Raw genomic sequence first — 6,935 nt, 5'->3', positions numbered from 1 at the left:
TATTAATTATATTCCTGAGCAGGCTCCAGCTGTGCCCAGGTTAAATACCAAGGGGGTTGTGGGGTCTGGGTGGGGCACAGGGGTGGCTGGAGGGAAGCAACTGTGGAAGTGCCCTGCATCACGTACTGCATTTATACTTGGAGTTATGGCTCAGCGGGACAAAGGGATATAACCTTCTTCCAACATCTGTTGAATAACTGAGAACAAATGCAAAACACAGGCAAAACTTGCTGAAAACCACAAATTGTTACTTGCACATAATAAACAATGAATCAATAATCATTGAATACCGGAACAGGGGAATTACTTGTTTCTCAGCCCGTGCTTTGTTGTAGTATCTTGTTTTTTAAGTGCTACACGTCTTCTCCACTTAACCAATCTACATCTTTCCCACCTGGAGCACTCACTTGTGCATCAAAGTGCTTCCTGGGTGATGTGATCACTTGGTAGACAGCAGCCCTAATTTGTGGAGTGAGTCTGATTGAGCCATTAACATAACAGACCCAACAGATTCACTTTTTTCTACAATTCAAAGTATATCAATCTTCAGTGAAAATTACCTGTGCTTCTCAGGTCTGAAATAAAAAACAACCTGCTTTTTACTGAAGGAAGTAATATTAAAGGAAATCTCAGGTGGTTTAACATTGGAAAGGTTGGAAACAACTGCTCAGGTTGGACACAACTCCCTTGGTCTTATTTAGTGTGTTTTACATTTATTGCAGCTGGCTTCATCTGTTAAGAGCAGTTCTAAGGTTTACATGCTGAGCTTTAGCTCTCCTTTCTCAAAAATATTCCTGGAATTACTTCCAAGAAATAGATATGACCCATAAATTGCAGAGAGCTTTGGAGTCTCTTCAGAACATCAGCACCACAGACTATAAAAGAATATATGCTTTCTCCTATCTCATACTTTATTTATATTAAAAGTCATCATGTGTTTTTCCCTGCTCTCTGGGTAAAGGTTTCATTCAGCACATATATGAAAAATTTTATATGTCCCAAGGCTAGTTATATATCACTGTCACTGATGCTGCTGCCTCTGGAACACACCAGCTGGCTGTTGGAGTCCCAGGGTGGGGGTCAGTAACTCATCTGGGCAGGCAGGGCTGCATTCAGCCCCTCACCAACCTGGCTCCCTGATGCTCTGCATGTTCTTTCAAGTGATCTAATGCACTGAGGCTTCTAATGCATCAATTTATTCCATAACTCTTTGGTAGCAGGGGCTTTCTGCTGCAATTTATCTCAGTCTCAGCTCCAGCAAGAGCAGGCCCTGCTCGCCTGTCTCCTTCCCCATAGCGATTTCAGCTTCCTGACACAGCTGTTACTGATTACAGCCTGGTAATTGGTTTTTGCACTATTAAATCAGCCCTCAGCTCCCAGCACGATGGTCCTTGGGCTATTCTACCTGGCACACTTTATTTTGAAAGGATACCAGTTTCCTCAGATCTTTCTAACAAAGCTTCCAAAACACAAAATTCCTGGAACACCCAGGAGCTGTTTTCATCTGTGCTTTCAAGTCCAAAGGAAACCTGACTAACAAACTTGGTTTGTTAGAATAGACTTTAATCTCGTCTCTGGCAGCCCCCGACCTGAGGAAAGTCTCTGGAAGAGGAATAAATGGACAAGACATTTACAACACTGAGATCCCTCTCCATCATCCCAGAAGAGCTGGGGTTGACTCCCTCTAGAGAAAGGGTCACCCAGCCCTGGCAGATCATCAAGAGATAACCAGCTCAAGGACAGCCAGCATGCGCCTCCCCCCAGAGCAAGGGGCATGATTTTTTTCAGTTAGTCCTGCCATGCTGAGATTATACATTTCTTGCCTTTGCTGGGGGCACATGTTCTGCTGAGAGAACAGGAAGTTTCTGCAGAGGGTGTGGGAAAGGAGAAGATAATCAAAAACCTTTAAGTTTTGCAGTTCCCACGGTCAGTTTTACTTAGTAGCTGCCTATAAGGACCAAAAGATTTTAAAACTGGTACCAAGGGGTGTTACAGATATATTCAAACTTTAAAAAAAAAAAAAAAAAAAAATCAGTGAAGTATTTCCAGTATAGCCCAGGTGCAATCTAGTGATGTAGCCAAAGGTCTCTGCCTGCATCTCTCAGTTTATGGTAACTTTCCTCGAGTCTCTGCCTTACAGCTTTCAGTGATTTTCCCCCTAAACAAGGATTCATGCATTAATTCAGTGTTAATGGAGAACCTTAGTGGCACTGGGACCCATGGGGCAGATGCCACAAAGGGAACACGGCACTGCTGGAGTGTCACCCACTGGCACCGTGGAGCTGGGGCTGATGTGAACAGCCCGTATCCAGCAGCTCCCTGGGCTTTACTGTCATTGCTTCAGACATCGGGAGGAGCATCAGCCCAGCGGGAGGGGAAAAACAGCCACGGCCAAGGACAGAGCGGTCTGGGGAGGCAGTCAGCAGAGGGAGGCACGAGCTCACAGATCCGGTGCGAATCTCAGCCCGTGGCGTCCTTCCGAGCTCCAGGATGCAGGCAGCGGGCTTCAAACGGTTCTGCAAGACTATTTCATTTCACTTTTTTCACATTTATGTTTAGCTCTTGGAGATCAGATGGGAGACTGAGCAAATGAGGAAGCTGAAACATTCTGATTCAAGGATGTGTTTTCTGAATTATTCATTATAATCTTCGTTCTCTCGTGGGTTTTTCAGCATTTGAGTTTTATGAGGATTGTGGATTCTCCCTCTTTTATATTATCTTACTTAAAGTATTGCAGAAGCTTTCCCATATGCTCCTTCATGCTCCAAAACCTCAGCTGAGAGTCACAGTGTTTGATAGATTTAGAGAAAAATGTCCTCAATATTTTTTTATTTTTGAGAAAAAATATGTTCAAAAAGATAAACATTTCATTAATATATGCATGTGTATGCATATATAATGCAAATTTCCCTCCTGGGCTTCTGATACATGTATAAGCAGTTTACCAACTGCTCCTCTGAGCTGGTGGCAGACATTAAGTGGGGCAGCAGCTGTGGGGCTGCTTCAAAACACCCCTTTGAAGAGCAGAGGAAAGAACTCGGTGTGACACTGCTCGTTACACACCAGCTGAACGGCAAAACAGCCCCTCCTCTGCTGCATCTGCAAATCAGACACCACCTGTCACCCCGCCAGGGTGGCAGGAATATCACAGGGAAATCTCCATTGGTACTGATATTCAAGAAGAAAAATCTACTTTGAATGGCAAAAGGACACACAGCAGCAGTATCACCTCCTGATTTTGCAGGTTTTCCATCTTGTCATTTAAGCTTTCCACAGTGGGATGAACACAAAAGAAAACTATCCATCTATTTGTCCTTCCTTATCATGTGCATATGCTCCCCTTGGCACTACCACAGCCTTGAAATGCAGGATTTTGTGATGGTCTGCAGAGAGGTGAGATGAAAAACCTTCTCTGCCCACAGCAAGCACACTTTGAGAGGTCATCCCACTGGCATCAAGGGTCTGTGTTGCTCGTTCATCTTCCCAAGCCACCTCAAGGCTACCAGTCATCCAAGCACATCCAGGAGAAGGAGATTCTCTTCCCAAAACTCGGTGTTCCTGAGGCACACACTCCATTAAACAATGGCTAGCCAGAGGCAGACTAAAACATCTGCCTGAAATCCAGACTGCTGCCTCTTGCGCTGAAATGTTTCCAGCTGGCACTGCCCCAACCGCAGGCTTTTTTCTTCTCCATGGGCAGGTGCAATTCAAAACCTGCAGTGGCTACAGCCTCTGAATTGAAAAGCAAGTCATGCAAATCCTTTTTGCACAAGGGAGCTGTTATCTAACTAACGTTTATGGATTTCACGGAGTCTGAGGGTGTGGACTCTCATCTCGGGGTCTCTCACAGCACAAGTCACTGCTTATAGTCAGGTAACTCTGGGCTGAGACTGATGACAGTGTTTGGAAACTGTGTTAGTCCTCAGGCAGTACAATAATGTTCCAGAAACAAAACCTCTGCCTGCTCTGTATCTGTCTTACAACTCTGTATCCACCTCATCTGTATCAGACAAGATGTGTCAGTGGAAAATACTTATTACCCCTATTGACAGAGTCCCAGTGTAACCACTTCATTAATTTATCCCTAATTAGAGTCTGTTTATCCAGTCTAGTCTCATTCCCTTTTAAGTACTGGTTCATGTTGACCTTCCATCAGTTCTCTGGCACGTCTCCAGTTTTCTAAAGTTTGTTAAGATCTGAAATGAGTGAAATTAGAGTATTGAGCTGCTGGTCTTAAGACTGGGAGTGTACAGACTTCTGCACTGAAAGTGTTTGTATTTAGCAGGTGATGTTCCACATCCTCCTCAGCTACAGATGGTAAATTATTTCATCTGGTGTAGATGGATCCTACTACTTTGTTCTGATATAGTAAAGCAGGAATTATGAACATTTGGTGTGATGTTTTTCCCATCTGATAGATATAAGTGGTAAAATTGTAAATAACAGAGAAGCTGTTCCGAAGTTAACATTCCTGGTGATATTTTAATGCCGTCTTAAAGTCTATAACATACTGAAGTTTTTATATTTCTTGTTTCTGTTGCCTTGCATTCTCAATAATCTGCTTGGAATATACATTCTGTAGCAATTAATATCTCTTCTAAACATCTGAACTCATCCTTCAGATCTATCTATCTATCTATCTATCTGCCTACCTACCTACCTTCCCTGTTGAAATATTGCTCTGGTCTGACAAAATATTAATCCACTGATGTTTTAAATAAATCTCTGTCTTTGTAGTTGCAAGTGTAGTAATATTTCTCATTTGCTGAGACCAAAGTTTTGGATGATAGGCTATCAAAGAGATATCTCATGTTTTTAATTAGCATCTCCTCCAAACAGTGATCTTTCAGCTCTGTTACACAGACCTCCTCCTTTTCGAAGAGTCAGTGGAGGGAAGAAGAGTCGTTCTGGATTGTGATTCACGTTCTTTCTGAACAACATGGAGATGTATCTGTCAGGGAGGTTAGGATAGGAGCTGGCAGCTTGTAACCACCACAGAGCAAGAGCTCCACTGTCTGTAGCTTCAGGAGACCAGAGCCACGGAAAGAGGCCGATCTGCAGGGACACCATGCTCTTTTCTCCAGAAACACCGCCCAACACATCCCTGTGTCAAGTGTGCCTGGCTCCAGCCCATCTCTCCAGGCACAGCATCCTAGCGCTTATCTCCTCGCACTCGCAGCCCACCTGCTGGCTCCTTCTCGCTCACATCCCAGCACTGGCTGGAACATCGTGTACTTGGCACGAGGATGCTCCCCAGGACAGCACAGCAAACATCCTCTAGACACCCCGGGCAAAAATGAAGAATCTGCCATATATCCAGTCCCCCTGCTTTTTGCTCCACCCCCAAGCAGCTGGCGGTAGCTGATCCACCCGTGCAGAGCCGCTCCCCTTGGATGAGGTATTTGGGTGCTCCTGCCAAGGCAGGAGAACATCTGCAGCGAGAAACTGGGACCACACCCTACTTCCCCAACCAGCAAGAGCTGCCAGGAGGGGAGGAGGTTTCTGTGTGTACGAGATTGTTGGCGAAATGCTGCTGCATCTGTGTGCTTGACTCTTGAACCTGCTCGTCCTTCCCTGAACCCGCCCCCTTCTTCTCTCCCTTCCCCCTCCTCCTCCTCCTTCTGCTTTTGGGCATTCCCTTCCCTGTATCTCCACGCCCTTAGAGCTGCCGCCTGCCAGGCACGTGCAGCCGCGGCAGCACCGCGGAGCTCCGGCGCGTAGGTGCCTCTGCATCATCCTCAAAGCGCAGCCAAGTGCCTGCCGGGGAGGCTGCCACGAGCACGTGTGAAACTGGAGAGCATCTGCTTCACTAAATGGTTTGGTTACTCCGTATCACAGAAGTAACAAATAACGAGGAAAGACAGTGATTTAAACATGCAGGCACACAACCATTAATGAGCAGGTGATGAGAGAGACAATAAGGGAAGCCAGAGCTTGCCAGGCACTGACTGATGGGCTATTAAATGAGCTACTCTGGCTTTGGAGACGATCTACCTCAATTTTGTAACTGATAGGATGGAAAAAACATGGTTAGTGTGAATTTTAAGGGGTATTTGAGGGAGCTTGGAGGATTGCACAAAACTTAGTCAGGATGTTTAGGGAAATGACCAAAGACACAGGAAGGGAAGGATCAGGGTGGAACAAGTATGGGAAGATGACAAGGAAGGAGGTTGGAGGGATCAGACATGTCAGCCAGCGTTTGGGTAGGATGATCACCTGGCTGGGCCCTGGCCCTGAATCTTCAGAAGGTAGTCTGGCCTGCCTTCTTATTAAATCACATCCTTAATTACCTTTTATGTGTGCCAGCCCCTGGAAAAGACTCAAGGTCTGAGCCAGGGCTGGTTGAGGGAGCCAGGATAGAGGACACTGGACAGGATTTTCAAGGGATCCATAAGCATGGAGTGCCTGTGAAGGCAGAGAATATGGAAGAGTATTGAGGGAAAGGAAGAGCCACAAAAGCAACAGGCAGCAAAGATCGTCTGTCTCAACACTGAGAGATGTAAATACACTGGCAGAACAAACCATCTATAAAAATGATTGTGTTTGTTCAAAGCTACATTGCAGGATTTTTTGGGTGCCACCCTGGAACTCTACTGACAGTAGACATTCCCCAGTCACTCTCCCAAATGCTGTTTGAGTGGGTGCTGGGCTTCAGATTTGAATTACATGCAAAGTCTTAATTGCAACAAGAAAGAAACTGTGTTTTATTAAGTAATTACAAGTTGCCAAGAAGTGCTCAGCACAGCCAGGCTACTGAGAAAGCTGATCCAATGCATGAAATAATCCAGTGGAACTGGATTAGTAGGAGAGAACCTGCAAGGAGCATAGAAGAACTCCATTCCAGCTGCTTTCAGGCAGCCTTCATTTGCATAGGCCATGTGAGGAACAGCTGCACCAACAGCTGGTGAGTTAGAAAGTTGTTTTTAATGAGTTTG

This window comes from Corvus kubaryi, unplaced genomic scaffold (genome assembly GCF_017639235.1).
Source record: "Corvus kubaryi isolate FWS band 111438036 unplaced genomic scaffold, C.kubaryi_AGA036_p1.0 135, whole genome shotgun sequence".
NCBI lineage: Eukaryota > Metazoa > Chordata > Aves > Passeriformes > Corvidae > Corvus > Corvus kubaryi.
Note: the sequence above shows the minus strand (reverse complement) of the source record.